Source organism: Vicugna pacos, unplaced genomic scaffold (genome assembly GCF_048564905.1).
Source record: "Vicugna pacos unplaced genomic scaffold, VicPac4 scaffold_19, whole genome shotgun sequence".
Classification (NCBI taxonomy): domain Eukaryota; kingdom Metazoa; phylum Chordata; class Mammalia; order Artiodactyla; family Camelidae; genus Vicugna; species Vicugna pacos.
Genome location: NW_027328740.1, coordinates 23,019,263 through 23,039,054, shown reverse-complemented (window position 1 = coordinate 23,039,054; position 19,792 = coordinate 23,019,263). Strand labels below are relative to the sequence as shown.

Here is a 19,792-nt window from a genome sequence, read left to right as displayed (position 1 = left end):
AGCTGCAGTGCTCAAAATCATGCAGATTAGAATAGTAGCTGTAGAAAAATTTATATGAAGTGGCACATGTTTCTTCAGAAAATCAAGATGTGTCTCGTAAAGATGGACCTACTGGTTCAGGAAACTCTGGTAGAACTCTATTGTGTGATCAAACATTCTCTGGGGACTTGGACTTGAGGTCTGTGATTGAAGAAAATGTTTTCACACTTTGTCTGAAGGATCCTTAATTAAAAGGCCATGTTACACACATTGTGTCTCTGAACCAGAGAAAGATAATGAGTTTCGTTCTCTGACATTCCCAAGAAAACTCTGGAAAATGGCAGGGAGTGACCAGTTTAAATCCATCTGTTGGGATGATAATGGAACTTCCATAGTGATTGATGAAGATGTCTTTAAGAAGGAAATTTTGGAAAGATAGGCCCTCTCAGAATATTTGAAACTAGAAGCATGAAAAGGTTACTTAGACAGCTTAATCTTTATGGGTTTAGGAAAGTGCAGCAGAATTTTCAAAGATCTGCATTTCTACCAGACTTACTGGCAGAAGAAAAAGAAGTCTCTTTTTTAAGCAAGGTATTCAGAAACTTTGGTTACCACTTGGTAACTTATATATAAAATTTTATTTTGTACATCAATCTATGGTAATATAAATGTAAAGCTAGATTTTGAAAATTGTATAAAACTACTACGGCTAAAATCCTTTATTTTTTCTAAAAAATAAGGACAGTGTATAAACTACACTGATTATAAGAAACTTTGATGGCAACTATGAATCTTACCAGAAATCTAAATAAAGGTATTTAAGCTGCTTTTAAAAAGTGGCATTCACCATTACTGCAAATGCTAACTTCTTATATTTGATGACTATACTATATAAATGTGTATTTTCGAAACAAGGAAATTCAAAATGTCGTCAGCAATGTTCATATTTTAATGATATTATCTTTGCATAGTAAACGTGAAGTCTGAGGTTTTATAGGTTAGGCTTATTATAGTGTTGTATTTTGGTTTAAATTATTACTAAAATCTTTCAACTTTGGTTGTAGCTGCAGTTCTATCATAATCCAAATGTTAAACGAGGCTGTCCCCAGCTTTTAGTGAGAATAAAAAGAAGAGTGGTATTAAAACTGCCTCTCTGTTACCTTCATTGGATGAAGATTTCAACAAGAAGCTCTATAATGCAGTGGGTAATTTGGATAATAATAATTCTTTTTTTGTGGGTTACAGTAGTGGAGAAAGTGCATTTTTACCTTCTGTAAATTTAAACATGCCACTAATAAGAAAGCCCTCTACTAGCCACATAATTGGTGATACAACTATCCCGATCAGAGGTGATTTTTCTCCTCCATCATAAATGTCAGTTAGACAACCAGAAAATATTACAGTGGATCAACGTGCTATTTTAAGTCAGTTGACCACTCTCCACGGGCACTCTCAAAGCAGCAGCATTGAAGCAAATGGCCGTGTTGTGAACTTCATTACAACTACAACATGTATTTCTCAGTACAGCAACTTGTCTCCCTTGCAGAGGAATTATTTTGGACAGATGGTGGAGACTTCTATTTTTCCAAATAGATATCTCAACATATCTGCCAATGAAGGTCGTTTTTCTAAACTTCAACCAGGGATCAACCCACGGTCTCCAGCGCCAGTGATAGCTGATGCATCAGCTATCTCTCTTTCAAGGCCAACTCATCAGATATCTTCAGTTTATGAAAGTCATCCTAATCAAAACTGATCTACCAGAGGACTACCAGATTATGCAGGATAACAAGATTAAAATTGATGTCGGCAAATATCGACAAATATCTCCAATTTTCTTATTTGAACAATAAACATAGATGTGTACCTGTATTTACCTATTTTTATTTTAATTGAGTTAAGAGTTAAATGGGAGACTAAATTAACATTTAAACAAAAAAATATATTTGTTTGATATGATCATTTGGTAGAACAATATGGGAGTTAATATAAATAATGTTTTGTAAGGAATAAGAGAAAATGGAAGAATTTGGGGAAAGACTAAAACATGAAGAGACGGAAAAGTACTAAGTGGTTTCTGGTTCATCCTGGAAAGTATTCAAAGTGTTAAGTTAGGATAGGTTGGAACAGGAGTTAAAGGCAGGAACCGGCCCAGGGGTAATGGTCTCTACTATATCATTCCTAGTATCATAACAGTCCCATGATGTAGTCTCAGAAGGCACATTCAGCATGTGGTAGAATTTAAGAAGTAATTTTATCTATGGTGTTCTTTGTGCTGTTCTCAAAGCATTACAATTGGTGCTTTCATTTCCTGCCCTCAAGAGTCTACACTATATTTTCTAGTCGATACTTTATGTTGCTTTTATGTTCCAGCCAAAGACAAGCTTACGTCCTCAGGGTGGCACTTAATGCCTTTCCAACTCTAAGCACACAAACTCAACTTAGTTTAGTCATTTCTTTATAAATCTGGCATCTGACTACCTTGGCATGTCTTTATGTCTCTCTGTATCTGGAGATATATCCAGGCAAATTCTGGTCAACTGTGTTAGATGAAACCTCACCAATTTTGCTCCAGCTCATCCTTGGATTTTGGGTGTCCTCCTTTTTCAAACTTAGACTTTCCCAGTCTCAGCACATATACCACCTCATCCAGATGTTTTTGGTCTATCCCCCTTTCCTTGTCTAACTTGGATACCAGCACAGTAAGCACAGCACATGCCACAGGATGCATTTTAGTATTTATTGAAAGAAAAATGCTTGTTGACTTTAAGCAAAATCTACTTTCCTGTAACAACAAAACTCTCATGGTTTTCAAACTATTTCGTTATTGTCTTTACTCTTCACAACAAACTAGCTCTTTTCATAACCCATGGACTACCCACTCAAGACAGTAATTGGAGGTAGGAACAGAAGACAAAGTATTATTTTCTACTTAATTCACGCCTCCAGAGGCCTAAAGCATTTCATTCCCATTTGCTGGATTTTTTTCTGACACTTCATCCCCCACCCACCCCAAAATAGCTGATTCTCTTCCCCATACTAATAACTATACTGCCTTATTATTAATTTACTTATTAGAATCAGAGCCTTGACCAGAGGAGAGAGTGATATTGCAAATATTTAATGTAGGTTTATGCACACTACATAACTTCTGCCCCTTCTAACCTTCACACAGGAAGTATCAAAGAGGTAATAGCCCCTTGGTTGGTGTGCTCATATACAGTAACCAAACTGCAATCTAAATTGTGTGGACTAGGAGGAGGTGAGGGTGGTTGAATTAAAAATTTGTCCAACTGCATGAGTAACAATTTTCTGCAGATATTAGGAAATATAAAATATTCATGGAAGACTTTGACTATTTCCCATTATTTTAAAATAAAAGGTGAAGCATTTACAGAATGTGAAATGCCCTGAAATGCTGGAAAAATTGTAGGCAAGGTCAGGGTTTCTAAGGCTTCTGCTCATAATCATGCAGCCAGTGTCAGCTGATAAGACTGGAATGGCAAAATTGAGTCCTGAAATATGTCACCTGTTGTGAAGAGAGTCTTTGATAATCTGGAGAAAGAGCAAATGCGCCAGGGTAATCTTTTGAATATCCCACCAATATGACCATTACCAAGAGAAGAAAAGAGCCCACTTGCAGTAGGAGATCTGTGTCTGAACAACAGTGGTTTTTCCTACAACAGAAACATCAAGCTTTAAACTTGTCAGCTGAATTATGATGGTGACTATTTTGTTGCTTATATTAGCAGTCTGGGGTTGAGATCGGCTGCTTCAGCAGCTAATTTCCAGCTCCCTTATCAGACACTGGGTCTTACCGTGATCATCTTAACAAGGTTCTATACTAATTAGTCAAAAGCTTCAGTTTACTTTTAAAATCAGAAATCCTAAAGAAGAATATTGTTGGTTACTCCATCTCTAATTTTCTACCTGTGAAACCTCGACTATTGGCAAAAGTACAAAAGTTGGCTGGTGATTTGAATACTATTCTCTGAGCTCTGCCCACAGAACTCTTCCCACTAACTACTATAAATCTGTCTACCACTGTTTGTGTGTATGCAAATGCATTGTCAAGCAGTAACTAAGTTTGTCTTAGTTGGGTCATCAGTGAATTCTTCTTATACATCTGGCAGTATCTCTCTGAGTTAAGAGTTTCATTGAGCCACCAAATTTTCTTCTGATCAGGGAGAGGTAGATTATATTTCACCCAGTATACTAATTGTTAACTTTTCATTGAACCCCGAGCTGATGCTAGGGCCAAGCCACTGAACCCTTGAATTGGACTGAGGCATATTCATTCTCCAGTCCCTAGAGCCCAGCAAAGGACTGTGTCTCCTTTTTAATTTAAGCCTATGTCTAATTTCTTTTTCCTTCTGATTCTCATTGTTGACACAATTTATCTTGGTTTTGATCACCCCTTGAAAAATTTATAGAGACTGAACCACTGACTTATTCCCGTTCACCTAGAAATTGCAAAAACATTTCTTTCCTTGGACTACCTGGAATAAAGTGAGAATAGTCATCATTTTGAAAGCAGTCCTCAGTACTAATAATGCAGAACCTTTACACTTCTTTGCCTAGCATTTGAGCAAGAATGTTTGTTGTGGATCTCAGGGATTATCCTCACATCCCCTAATGCAACCATGAGAAAACACCACATTGTTATGCAAAATCAAGTCTTTATCAATATTGCATTCCCATTGCAAAACAGTTAAGAATTGTAGGAGTTCTGAGATTTTACCATGCTGAGATTTTTAGCAACCTAACATGTCATTTCTTACAGAATCTGTTTTGGAGTTGAGACCATTGGTCAGAGACAGTGAACTTTATCACTCACAGCAAGAGCAGCCAGTTTTAAATTTGTATCCATTCCCTAATCTCAGATGAATACACAGAGTGAAATTTTGATGCCTACAGAAGCAGTGGGCTGTTAACATGAAGAAAGTTAAAGGCATGGTAAAGCACTAATTTTATTAGTATCTTTATGTATTATTTATTGGAATCACTCTATTAATATCTTTACCTAGGTTAAGTATATCATAGTTCAAGTTTACTTGCTGCAGAAACAATCATGAGAAATGACTTGGGAATAAGTGAATATTGACTTTCCATATTTCCTTCCACTTTTATTGAGATATAATTGGCATAAAACATTGTATAAGTTTAGGTGCACAGGAAACTGATTTGATATACAAGTATCATTAAATAAATATCATAACAACTTTACGGAGAATTCATTATCTCATTTAGATACAATATTAAAGAGATACAATTTGCCTTTTGGTTGTGATGAGAAAACTTAGGGTCTACTCCCTTAAGAACATTCATATATAACATAAAGCAGTATTAATTTTAATTTTCATGTTACTATGGGGCATCCCTAGGGGCATCCCACATTTATTTTACGGCTGGTGGTTTGTAGCTTTTAAGTGCATTAAACAAATCGTCCTTTCCCAACCCCTGCCTCTGTTAACTACAAATCTAATATTTTTCTATAAGTGTGTTTGTTTTTGAAATGTACTTTAATCCATAAACTGTGTTAGTTCCTCTTACACAACGTACTGTTTGATATTTTTAGTACATTTCAACCTGATCTCCAGAATATATCTAGTTATTATATGTTGCTATTTAAAGATATTTCATAGTTATTTACTATTCCCAATACAGCACATTTCTTGCCCCTGACTCATTTAATTTGCAAGTGGAAAATTTTCTCTCTTAATTGTCAAATATTTCTTTTTCCTCACACAATTACCCTCCTTCTTCTGAACAAGCTGTTACTTTTTATACCTATATCTCATTTTGTGTTGTGTTATGCTCATTTCTTTTAAATTCCTAATATGAGTAAAATCATACAGCATTTGTCATTCTATTTGTGACTTTTTTCACTTAGCATATTACCCTCTTGGTCTAACTATTGTTTGCAAATGAAGAAGTTATTCTTTTTATAGCTGAGTAATAACCCATTGTATTTTTATCTGTTTGTGTACATATAGATAGATAGATAGATAGATAGATAGATAGATAGATAGATCTATAAAATATAAAAATAAAAAATATAGATGGGTAGATATATATACTATAAACACACATTTTCTTTATCCATCATCTATTGTTGAACAATTAACTTGCTTCTATATCCTCTCTATTGTAAATAATGCTGCATTGAATATAGGTTTGAATTTATCTTTTCTAGTTTATGTTTTTATTTTCTTGGAATAAGTATCCAGATATGGAAATGTTGGATTATATTTCATTTTTAATTTTTAAATAAAACTGCATACTGTTTTCCAAAGTGGCAGCACAAATTTACATTCACTCCAGCAGTGCATCAGTTTTGTTTCACTTACATCGTCACCAACAATTATATTTGATATCTTTTTGATAATATTCATTCTGACAGGACTGACATACAATCTTTTTGTGTTTTAGGCTTGCATTTTTTTGATGGTTAGTGATGTTGATCGGTTTCATATGCCTGTTGATTACCTTTCACCCACTGTATATTCATTTTTTTTGTAATGGGCTAAATGACCACAACTATCTGATTTCATTCTCAGGCATTATTTGTGTTCAATTATTTTCTTTTTTCTGTGCCACTACCATATTATTTTTATTACTGAAGCTTTGAATTATAGTTTTAAATCAGGGAAAGTGATACCTCCTCTTTTTTCTTTGTCAAATATGTTTGTGTTTATTGTTTGTTTCCTTTTCATTTTTTTTTTAGTAATTTCAATTCTTTTGTGTTTACATGTAAATTTTAGTATTATTTATTGTAAATTCTGAAAATGCCCATGGTATTTTTATAGGCAATGAATTTATTTAATGTATTTTCTTGGCTAGTACCATCATTTAAACAATAATTTTTTCCTCATCAATGAACACAGTATATCCTTTTGTCTGTTTGATTTATCTTCAATTTCTGTTATAAATATTTTATAGTTTTCTGTGTACAGGTCTTTTACCTCCTTGGTTAGATTTATTTCTCGTTTTTTTTTTTTAATGCAACTGTAAATGAGACTATTCCTTCACTTTCTCTATCTGTTAGCTTGTTGTTAGTGTGCAGAAATGCAATATTTCTGTATGTTAATTTTACATTCTGAAATTTTACCAAATGCATTCATAAGTCCTAGTAGTTTTGAGGTGCCATCTATAGGATTTCTGTTTAAAGTATGTCCTGTGCAAACAGATACTTTTACCCCTATTCTTAATTAGCTATAATATATTTCCATTTATTTTGGATAGCTATGGGTAGAATTTCCAATACTATACTAAATAAAAGCGGTAAGAGTGTTCATTCTTGTCTTCTCCCTGCTCTTACAGGAGATGCTTTCAGCTTTAAATCAGTGAGTGTCATGTTAGCTGAGTTCTTGTCATATATGACCTTAACTGTGTTGTATGTTTCCTCATGTCCACTTTGAGGAGATATATAATCTTAAATAGTTAATGAATTGTCAAAATATTTTATGACACTATTGATGCGACTATATAATTTTTATTCATTAATTTCTTTCTGTGGTGTATCTTATTGATTAACTTGTAGGAAATGAATCACTTTTAATTTCTTACTGTGGTGTATCTTATTGATTAACTTGTAGGAAATGAATCACTTTTGTAGCCCTGGATTAAAATGGACTTAATGATAATATATAATCCTGTTAATGTATTTTTTGCTTTGCAAACATTTAGTGATGAGTTTTTCATCAATGTTTATCAGTAGTATTTAACCTGTAATTTTTTGAGGTATTTGTTCCAGTTTTAGTAGTAGTGTGATAAAGAAAGTTGGGGTAGGAAGCCTTTTCTCCACTGCAAATTTTTGGAATTCTTTGAGAAGAATAGGTGATAGATCTTCTCAAAATGTTTGGCAGAATTCACCTGTGAAGATATCTAGGCCTGGAATTTTGTTTCATGGGAAATTTGTTTAATTACTTATTCAATTTCATTAGTGGTAATCTGTTCATATTTTCTGTTGCTCATTCCTGTATCTTCTTATGATGCTTTGTATTTCTTTGATATAAACTGTAACTTCTCATTTATTTCTGAGCATATTAATCTGTACTCTTTTTTTCTCATGAGTCTGGTTAACGTTTATCTATTTTATTTATCTTTCAAAAGCCATTATTTAGTTTGATTGAATGTTTCTATTTTTAATCTTCATTTTAATTATTTATGTTCTGACCTTTCAGATTTCTTTTCTTCTACTAACAATTTATTTCTTATTTTCCTACATCTTTTGTTTGTAAGATTATATTATAAGAGAGAGATGTTTCTTATTTTTATAAGTGGGATTATTTTGCTATAAGTATCCCTATTAATTCTGCTTTTGCTAAACCCCATGGACGTTGTTTTTGTTGTCCTTTTTCTTTATATATATTTCCTTTGATTTTTACAGCAATCCACAGGTTGTTTAATATTGTATGATTTATCCTCCAAATTTTACTATTTTCTTTAGTTTTTACTTTTAATAAATTTCTATTCTCACAAAATCCATATGTTTCTTCTCTAAACAAGGTGAAAAACAATAAAATTTAAACAAAAATAGGAAAGACCCAAATTATCTAGAATTATCTTTGAAAAATGAACAAAGATGTGGGTATTATCTTCCCTGAATTTATAACGTACTACAAAGCTACAGTAATCAAAACATCAAAATATATCCCTGAAAGAGACATGTAGATCAATGGAACAAGTAAAGATTACAAAAATAATCCCACACACATAAGGTCAATTAGTCTACAATGAAGGAGGCTAGAGTATACAATGGAAAAAAGGCAGTCTCTTCACCAAGTAGTTCTGGGAAAACTGGACAGTACATGTAAAAGGAAGATTTATGAGCACTTCCTTCCATAGAATACAAAATAAGATAAAAATGGAATAATTTCCTAAATGTAAAACCTGAAACTGTACAATTTCTGACCAAAAACATGAGGAGAACTGACTTTGAGTTAAATCATAGCAATATTAATTGGTGATCTGTCTCTTAATTAAAAAAAAAAGAAAAATTATCAATAATAGTTTTAAATTTATGTAGGAAAAATTAGATGTACTTCGGGATACAGGGATTCTACTTCTTGTATAAGTGTGAAGTGTGAAACCATTTGCAGAGCAAAGGAAACATTCTACAAGACATATGACAACACACAGAATAAATGGAAAAATTTCAGAAAATGAGATCAACAAGGTGTTAATATTCATAGTATATATGTAGCATATTAGAGTCAATATTTTAAAACACAGGCCCCAACTATAAACAGTTTAAGGATCTTCATGGAAACTTTTCAAAAACAGATATGTGGGTGATTTTCATTTACGTAAAGAGAAACATAACATTGCTATTCATTAGGAAATCTTAAATAAAACCAGAATGAAATATAATCTCACAGCAAACAAAATGGCTATTAAAAAAGTCTTCAAATGACAAACATTAATAAGAATGTTGATAAAAGGGAACCCAGGTGCATGTTGGTGGAAACATTAATTGATTCATCCACTAATATAAAAGTGTAAACAGTGCACGGAAAACTAGAAATAGTAGTATTATATGTTACAGCAATTCCAGTTTTTGACATAAATCTGTAAAAACATGAAAACATTGACTTTAAAGGATATATTACCCCCAATGTTCTTAACATCATCATTTAAAATAGCCTAGGATAAATACACAACTCAACTGCCCATCAACAGATGATTGGCTGAAGTAGATATGAGATATAGATAACATAATAAATACTTAGTCATTGTCATATCAAAAAATAAAATTCTTTCGTTTGGAAAAATGTGACTGGAATCAGAGAGTGTTTTACATATGAAAATAAATCATACTGAGAAAAATACTCTAAGTTATCACTTATATGAGGAAACTAAAGATATAAGGGAAATAATCAAAAAGAAACAGGAACAGAATCACATATATATGTGTAGTGTACCAAGTAGTGTTTTCCTTTGGGGACAGACAAGAAGGATGGTGAAGACAGAAATGTGCAACTTACCAGTTATAAATTAGAGAAGCAACAGTGTTATATTTACAGCACAGAGATGTATTTTAATAATTTAAATGATTTTAAAGAGATTATAGGCATATATTTTAGTAAAATGTGCATGTATGTGGGAAAAACAATGAAGAAAATAACCCAGGAAACTCAGAATATTTTGTAGTACTATAACCTTAAGGGAGGTGATTTGTTCAATTTCTTTACTGTTCTTATAATGTCCTAATTAGAATTTAAGCTTTTAAATGAAAATGTATATTCTTTGAAAAAAGTGACATAAGTTTAAACTATTTTTATCTCTCCCCTTACAACTTCAGTTCACATCTCAACAAAAATGACTACATCACAAAACAATACTCCAGAACGCATGTGTAAAGCTAAAGTTTGGTGGGCTAAAACACATAAAGGAGGCTCAGCTGAGGGAAGAGCAATTTTGGTGCCTGTAACCAAGGCCTACTTACTAGGGTATCTGAGTCCACAGGCTCAGAGATCCCAGAAGAAACTGCATCTCAGTGGTTCACACAGCTTCTGCCTCCAACTGCACCAGTACTCATGGTCACAGGTAACTAGGAGGGAGCCACAATGGAGACAGAAATTCCATCCTTCAGACACTTAGACATTCATGACACTGTCCTAATTCCCCATTCACATTGGTGGAGACAAGTTACCTTGCAAAACTGGACATGGGAAAGGCACTTGCCTGATTCCAAATACCCACCTGTCTTTACACATTTCCTCAATGTGTAAACTGAGTCTCAAGGGATATCAGATAAAAGAAAGGGTTCACTATACCAGTGACAACAGTGGCATTAACTACCAGAGAAGTCTAAGAAGTGACAATGAAAGCATATCTTTATCCAGACAGTAGCAACTGGAAAATGACATTTTGAAATATTATCAGAGGAAGCTTAGGTAAGTACAACCAAAAATTGTGCAATATTGCAAACTACCAGAAAACAAAAGCAAGGGCTCCAACTCCAGAAGTGTTATTTAGTGTCATCAGAGCAATAATTTACCAAGATCATGACCAATCACTGTAACATTATAGTGCACGCACACACACAGTTACACAGCCACAGACACCAAAACAGACACAGACACACACGAATAAGCACACGCACACAGACACACAATGTCAACCGTGCAGAAAACAAACCAAAGTCATGGTATATTGCCATATAACTAATAGAGAATCCAAATAGGTGTCATAAAGAAACTCAATACAAAAAACAAAACTCAGATAGCAGTTTAGTGAGCTTAGGAATAAATCAAATGATGATAAGGAATACATTACCAAAGAGACTGAAACTAAAAAATAACCAAATATTATTGGAGGACAAAATGAACTTAATAACTGAGATGAAGAATGCAACAGAAAGCATTGGGAGCAGACTGCTTTTGTGGAAGAGACTTTAGCAAACTCACCAATACAAAACTTGAAATGATGGAGGAGCGCAGGGATACAAGATATTAAAAAGTGAGGAAATTCTACACTAGCCAACAGACTTCTTCAGGAAGTGCACTTTAGAGTGAAATCCTGGAGGGAGAAGAAAGTTAGAAGGTAGCTGATGATTTAAAGAAGTAATAGTTGATAACTTTCTGAACCTGTGTAAGGAACTGATATACAAGTCCGTGAGCCAAAATACACCAATAAGTTTAAGGCAAAGAGAACTCCTTCAATATACATCATATGCAAGTTGGCTAGTCAATGACAGAGGAAAATTTTAAAGGTAGCCAAAAAATGTTATGATAATCTACAAAGGAACCCCCATTAGACTTTCAGCAGATTTCTAAGCAGGAAACATAGGCCAAGTTTAAATTAAATGGCATTTTCAGACTACTGAAATAAGAAATCTCTCACCCAAGTATACTCTACCTTGCACAGTTATCACTTAGATATAAAGTGAAAATAAAGACTTTACCAGATAAACAAAACATGAATGAGATGAAAAATACAAAACTGAGACACCTTACATGGGGTACAGAAAAGAGCTCTTCTGAGAAAAATAAAATGGAAAAAATATGCATAACATTGAACAAAATGCTAAGCAGACACGAGAAATTTGCAACTGTTTCTTTGGGTATGTTCTTAAATGCTATTATAATATATGGATTAATGAGAGAAAAATAGGATATCAGGGGCAATAAATATATATACATCAATCTGGTAACATGTTCACAAGAGTAATAGAAATTATTTGAGACAGAAATCATAAAAGGTAAAGAGTAAAAATATATCAATATTAAAGGAAGCGTCTATCAGTGGAAAAATTACTAAATTATACATGAGATGTTTTATTTTTAATTGAAGTAGAGTAAATGTATTATATTGTGTAGTTTCAGATGTACAGCATAAAGTTTCCAAACTCTTTGTGGATTATATTGCATTATAAATTATTACAATACCTTTAACATTCAATTATTATAAGTTATTGTGTATAATTCCCTGATCTATACAGATTATCCTTGTTGCTTCTCTCGTTTATGTATACTACTTTATATGTCTCAATATAGTACCATAAAATTGTCCTTCCCTTCCACTTTGGTAATCATAAATTTTTCCCATATCTTTCAGTCTGTTTCAGTCTTGCCTATCTAATCTCTCTCTCTTTACCCTGTCTCTATCAATCAATCTATCTATCTATCTATCTTTCTATCTATCTATCTATCTACCATGTATCTATGTGTCTATCCTATTTATCTGTCATCTATCAATAGATGCCTATAGATAGATGTACATAGATATTTGTTATTCTTTAGATTCAACATATTAATTATATTAGATACTTTTGTCGTTGTCTAATTTTCTTCACTAAGCACAAAATTTACTAGGTCCATTCAGGATGCTGAAATAGCAATGTGTTGTACTTTTTAATGTCTGATTAATATTCCATTGCATATTCATAGAATCATGATATCTTCTTAAGTCCATACTCTACTATGGACTCTTGGATTGCCTCCCAGTCTTTCATGTTAAAAACAGTGCTATTGTGAACATTGTTTCTTCTCAATTTAGGGTTCTTTCCCCAGATTTTTCCTAGGAGAGGTATTTCTGTTTCATATGGTAGTTCTGTTTTAGGTTTTAAAGAAATCTGAATACTGTTTTCCATAGAAGCTGTACCAATTTACATTCCTACCAATTGTATACAAGAGATTTCTTACCTCCACATCGTCTCCAACACTTTCCATTTGTAGACTATTTGATAATAGCCGTTTTACCAGTGTGAAGTGATACCTCATTGTGGTTTTGATTTGCAATTACCTAATAATTAGTAAAGTTGAGCAATTTTATCACCTGCCCATTACTCATCTGTAAGTTTTCTTTGGAAAAATATTAACTCAGTTACTCTGCTCTTGTCTTTGATTGGGTTTTTGCTTTTCACAATGAGTTGTGTAAACTAAATCCATGTTACTTCTATTAAAACCTGGTCACTTGAATTATTTGCCAAAATGTTCTCCAATTACACAGACAGTGTTTTCATTTCATTCATTGTTTCCTTAGCTGTGCAGAAGTTTTGAAGTTTGTTTCGGTCTCACTTGCTTATTTTTGCTTTTATTTCTTTTGCATTAGGAGACTGATATAAGAAAATATTCCTATGATATTTTACCAATATGGTATCACCTATATTCCCTTCTATCAGTTTTATATGATCAGGTCTTACATTTAAGTCCTTAATACACTTGGAGTTTATTTTTGTATATGATGTCAGGGAATGCTTTCATTTCACTGTTTTACATGTATATGTCCAGCTTTCCCAACACCAAACATTGACGAGACTGTCTTTATCCATTGTATACTTTTGCCTCTTTTATCATAGATTCATTGCTCATGGGTGTGTGGAAATGTTTCTATGCTCTCTGTTTTTATTGATTATGTCTCTGTTTCAATGTCATGCTGATTTTATTACAGTAGGATTTTAGTATAGTAAGGTATCTGGGAGGGTTGTATCTCCAGATTTGTTGTTTTCTCTCAAGATCAATTGGACTATTTTTAATGGTTTCATGTAAAACTTAGAGTTATTTTTTTCTGCTTCTTTGGAAAATTCTACAGCTTCATAACATTAATTTCACTAAATCTGTAGGTTTCTTTCTGTGTTACGGCCATGTTAACAATATGAACTCTTTCAATCCAAGGGCACAAGACATCTTTCCATTTCTTTGAATCATTTTTATATACTTTGTCAATGTTTTATTATTTTCAGTGTGTAGATCTTTCACATATGTGGTTACATTTATTCCAAGATATTCCATGGAATGGGATTTTAAGTAGTATTGCTTTAAATGTCAGTTTTAGGGTATTTCATGATTAATGTGTAGAAATGCAAGAGACTTCTTTACTTTAAACTTGTACCCTGCTCCCTTACTGAAATTATTTATTATTCATAACAGTCAGTGTGGAGCCTTTAGGACTATCTGTGTAGATGATTATGCCATTAGTACTGGTGACAATTTTGCTTCTTTCTTTCCATTTTGTGTTTCTTTTACTTCTTTTTCTTTTCCTTTTCCTTCCTTGTATTACTATGGAACAGAAGTGGTGAGAGTTGGAGTCCTTGCCTTCTTCCCGAATTTACCCAGAAGGCTTTCAGCTTTTCCCTCTGAGTAGTATAAATTGTTATAAATGGCCTTTACTATGCTGCGAGATGTTCCCATTATACACACTTTCATGAGAGTTCTGGTCATGAATGTATGTTGAATTTTGTCAAATCCTTTTTCTGTGTGTATTGACCTGGTCCTGTGAATTTTGTCTTTCCTTTATTAGATATGTGTCATGCTGATTGACTTGTGTATTTTGAACCATCCTTGTGACTCTGAAAGAAATCCAACTGATCATCATGTATAATCGTTTCTATGTATTGCTGGATTGATTTGTTGATGTTCTTTTGAGGATTTTCAATGTATATTCATCTAGGATATTGGATTTTCATTTTCATTTTTTTTTTGGTAATGTCTTTGGTTTTGTTATCAGGGTAATGGTGGCCTAATGGAATAACTTTGGGAATTGTCCTTCCTCATTCATTTTTTAAACTAGTTGGGGGGAAAGAGGTTTAAGTGAAGGCATTCAGGCATTTTGTTCAAGGGGTGTTTTCAAAATTATACATTTTATTTAGCTTATACTGATTGCTCTTTTCAAGTTTTCTGTTTTCTCTTTATTCAGTGTTGGTAGGCTGCACGTATCTAGAAATGTGTCCAATAGATTTCGGTCGCCCAAGTTGTGGTCACGTAACAGCTCATAGTGTTTTCATAATTTTTTGGCATTTCTGTAATATCAGATGTTATTTCTGCTCTTTCATTTCTTATTTTGTTTGGGTCCACTCTGTGTATTTCTTGATAAGCAGGGCTAAATGCTTACCAGTTTGTTAATATTTTTAAGAAAATAATTGCTCATGATTTTAGGATATTTAACTTATTTTTTGATTTTTATTTCATTTATTTTAAACCTACTAATTAAAGATTTCTCATTCAAATGCCTTTGGGTTTTGTTCTTATTTCTAGTTATTTTGCGTGGTATGCTTGGTCCTTTGTGTGAGGTTTTTCTTGTTCCTTGTAGAAGGCATTAATTGTCCTAAATTTCTCTCATAGATTTGTCTTTGCTGCATCCCATACATTTTATGAAGCTATATTTTCATTGTAATTTGTCTATAAGTATGATATTATTACCACTTTGATTTCATCTTTGACCTTGTTTTATTTTATTTTTTTAAAGAATGTTGTTTAATCGCATGTTTGGGCTTTTCTTGTTGTTTCTAGAGTTGATGCATTGTTTCATATTTATGTGTATGGAAAAATACTTGCTGTAATCTATACTTGCTTAAAGATCCTGAGGCACATTTCATGACATAATTTGTGGTTATTTCCTTAGATAACATCCTGTGCACACTTGAAAAGTTTATGTGTTCTGCTTTTCTGATTCAGTGTCCAATAACCCAGTTAGGTTTAAATGATATAATATATTATTAAGACCTCTATTTCCTTACAGATATTCTTTCTGGATGATCTGGCTTTCAGAATATTGAGGTGTTAAATTCATCTATTATTATTGTTTTATAATCAATTAATTCCTTCATGTCTACTAATATTTCTTTATATACTTAGAATCTATGGTGTTGGGTCCATATATAATTGAATGAGTGTAAACCCTATTTTAATATTGATCTCTTTTTCATTATATAATCTCAGATGTATCTTTCACTGTGGCCCTTATTTTGAAATGTATTTTGTATGACTTGAGCATTGCAATTTGCACTTTCTTATCATTTCCATGAAATGTCTCTTCCATCTACTTCCAGGCTGTGTTTATCTTCCACCATAAAGGGAGCCTTTTTGGGGGTGGAGGCCAAAGTGGTGGAGTAGAAGGATGCTCGATACTCACCCTTTCCCACAAATGAACCAAGACTCACATCCACAGACTCACTCAGCTAACCAGAGAACCTGCAGAAATCTGGCAGAACATTGTCCACTTCAAAAGGTAAAGATGCATAAAATCTGGTAGGAGAAAAGGAAGAAAGAAAGAAGAAAAGGCAAAACAGAGTGGGACAGGTCCCATGGGGAGGAAGCTGCAAAGATGGACTGGCACTCATTCACTCGGTCTCCCCTCTCCAACTGAGAGTTTGGCAGGATGGAGGGGGAGCCTCCAAGTCTTGGATCTTTACAGAGTATATGTTGACTGACAGAACTAAGTTAAACAGGCACAGACACCCAGCCCAAGATTCAGCCCTGAAGATGAGGGCTGGGTCATGCTGCCTGAACTGGGTGGTGATGGGGATGGCTGCACTGCGGCAGCCCAGCAGAATTGAGTGGGTTTTGAGCCATGGCTGTGGGTGCACAGGGCAGAACAACATGGGCCCTCCATAAAACAACAGGGCAGATGTGCCCTCTTGGGGGAAGGGTGCAATCCCCATCTCTGAAACTCCACAAAAGTTTCTAGGTAAAGAGAGCTGGGGCTCAGACACAGCCACCATAGCCTCAGGTGCTTTGCACCCAGGCAGCAGTGGGGGCAAAACCTGCATCTACACCTAAGGACTTAGCAGCATCGAGGGCCAGACTGAGACTTGTCGACAGCATGAAGCAAATATGACCATACTGTCCTGGTTCCTCAGAGAACTTGTCTGCCAAGACAAACAAGGAGGTGGATTTTGGCCCAGACCAGGTACAGGGCTGTTCCTCAGTCTTCCCTGAGCCCACTTCTGATTTGCAGACCTGAGGCAGAGCGCATACTGGCACAGAGCAGCAGAGCGATCGGCAACATGAGGGCGCGGGTGGCCCCTCAACTTTTGAGCTGGAATGCAGCCCCTGACGATGGTGCTGGGAGAGGGCGTGATGCACAATCCAGCCTGGTCAGTCTGCAACATCTGACTGCAGCATCGAGCAGGGCAGTGACAAGCCAGCCCACAGTAAAATGAGCTGAACTTGACCCAGTGTTGGGTGTAGGAGTGATCTGCTTGACAACATGCCCTGGTAGCAGCAAAGATGAGGGCTCCAATGGAGGGCCTCTGGAAACAGCAAGCTGAGCTTCCAAAACAGGATGAATATAGAAAGACTTTACATTAAAAGTACACAGTCTCCAGGAGGACAAAACCACCATCTTGTTTTAATCTGTTTTTACCGGTTCCATTTTCTATTACCCTCTTAATTTTTATTTCTTAGGCAATTATATATACCCCCATTTCAATCCTTTGAAATTTTTTAAAATATTTTTATTATTATTATTTTTCAAAACTCTGCTTCAACTTGTTTTAATATTATTCAGTATACAACATCTTCAAAGCTTTATCTCTCCCTTCTTTAAAATTCTTATTGTCTCTCTCTCTCTTTTCTATTTTCTAAGTTGTATTACTACCTAGGCATTAGGTAGATATTCTCATTTAGGACCACAGTAGATAACTGATACTCCATAAACCACAGTGCCAGAGAGGTAGAAGAAAGATGAAGAAACAGAGAAACCATTCCCAATTAAAAGAATAAGAGAAATCCCCTGAAAGAACGATCAGTGAAATAGACATCGATATCCTACTAGATGAAGATTTCAAAAATGGAGACATCTAAATACTGAAGGAAAGAAAATAGATAGTGTTTAGAGATACAAAATATGTCAAAAATGAAATGGAAGCTATAAAGAAGAGCCGAGTAAAATAGGTAAACCCACTGACTGAGATGAGGAATGATCTAAAGGGTTCACAATGCTGACTAGATAATGCGGAGTAACAAATTTGTGACTTAGAAGACAGGACAATAGAAAGCACCCAATCAGTAGGGTGACAAGAGAAACAATGAGAAACAAATGGAAAAAGCGTAAGGGACCTATGGGATAATAGAAAGCATGCAAAATTTAGCATAATAAAAGTCCCAGAAGGGGAAGAAAGATCAAGGTGGATTGCAAAAGTTTTTGTTGAAATCATGACTGAAAACTTTCCAAACTTAAAGAAGGAATCAGATATCCAATACAGGAAGCTCAGGGTGTCCCAAACAGGGAGAAGACAAATACACCCATAACAAGACATATAATTAAGGTGGCCAGAGTCAATGATAAAGATATGATCCTAAGGACAGCTAGAGAATAGCAAAGAGTGAGTTACAACGGAATCCCAATAAGGCTCCCAGCTGATTTCACTACACAAATACTACAGGACAGAAGACAGTGGCAAGATATATTTAAAGTCCTGAATGATAAAAATGTTATATCCTAGGATACTTTAACAGCAAGACTATCGTTTCTGGTAGAAGGAGACATAAAGTATTTTACAGACAAGAAAAAGCTTCAAAAGTTCAGCAAAACTAGACCCATGCAAAAAGAATTATTGAAATGTCTTCTTTAAAAAGAAAAGCAGCAGGATGCTACAGAAATGTGAAACTCACAGCTAGAAAGGTGATAACTCATGAATTACAAATAAAATAAACAGAAAATTTGAAAACAAGACATACAAAACATTGAGAGTGGGAGAGGGAGACAGGAAAATAGAGAATTTTTTTATCTTTCTTTTTAAAATGTTTTGTTATCGGTAGGATGGGTTTGAGATCATGTTACTATCCATTTAATAAAAGCAGTTATAGTAATGGTATAATGGACTTTTAAAAAAGGGTAACAAGTAGAAAAAAACTTATCAGGGAGTCACTAAACTAAAGAAAATTCATGACAATATAAAGGAAAATTACCAAACCATAAAAGGAAGATGAAAGAAACAAAGAGGAAATACCAAATCAACTGCAAAGATAAGGTCAAATTGGCAATAAACATAAGCCTATCATCAACTAATGTAAATGTTATTGGACTAAACGCTCCAGTCGAAAATCATAGAGTGGCAGGCTGGATAATAAAGCAAGAACCTTCAAATGCTGCATACAAGAGACCCACTTCAGAGAGAAGGACACATAAAAATTGAGAGTGAAAGGATGGAAAAGGGTATTCCATAAAATTTGAAAAGCCAAAAAGCAGGTGTTGCAGAACTGATTTCAGACAAAATAGTCTTTAAAATAAAGGCCATAAAGAAAATAAAGAAGGACATTTTATAATGATTTAAGGAGTGATAGAATATGAGGATAGCACACTCGTTAATACATATGCACCAAATACAGGAGAACATAAGTACATAAAATAATTACTAACAGATTTAAAGTGGGATTCATATTTGGAGATTTCAACACTGCATTAACATCACTGGACAGATCATTGAGACAGAAAATAAATTAGGCAACAGAGAAGTTAAATAATACAATAGAATTATTAGACTTGGTGGATATTTTCAGAGCATTGCACCCCCCACAAAATAGGATATACATTCTTTTCAAGTGCACGTGGAACATTTTCCAGGATTCATGATGGACATGGG

The 19,792-nt window shown here is 34.2% G+C and overlaps 1 pseudogene; it reads left to right on the top strand.

The window, feature by feature from the left end:
* The window catches only part of LOC140693381 (heat shock transcription factor, Y-linked-like), a 55,197-nt pseudogene that overhangs the window by 18,084 nt on the left and 17,321 nt on the right, over nt 1-19,792 (top strand).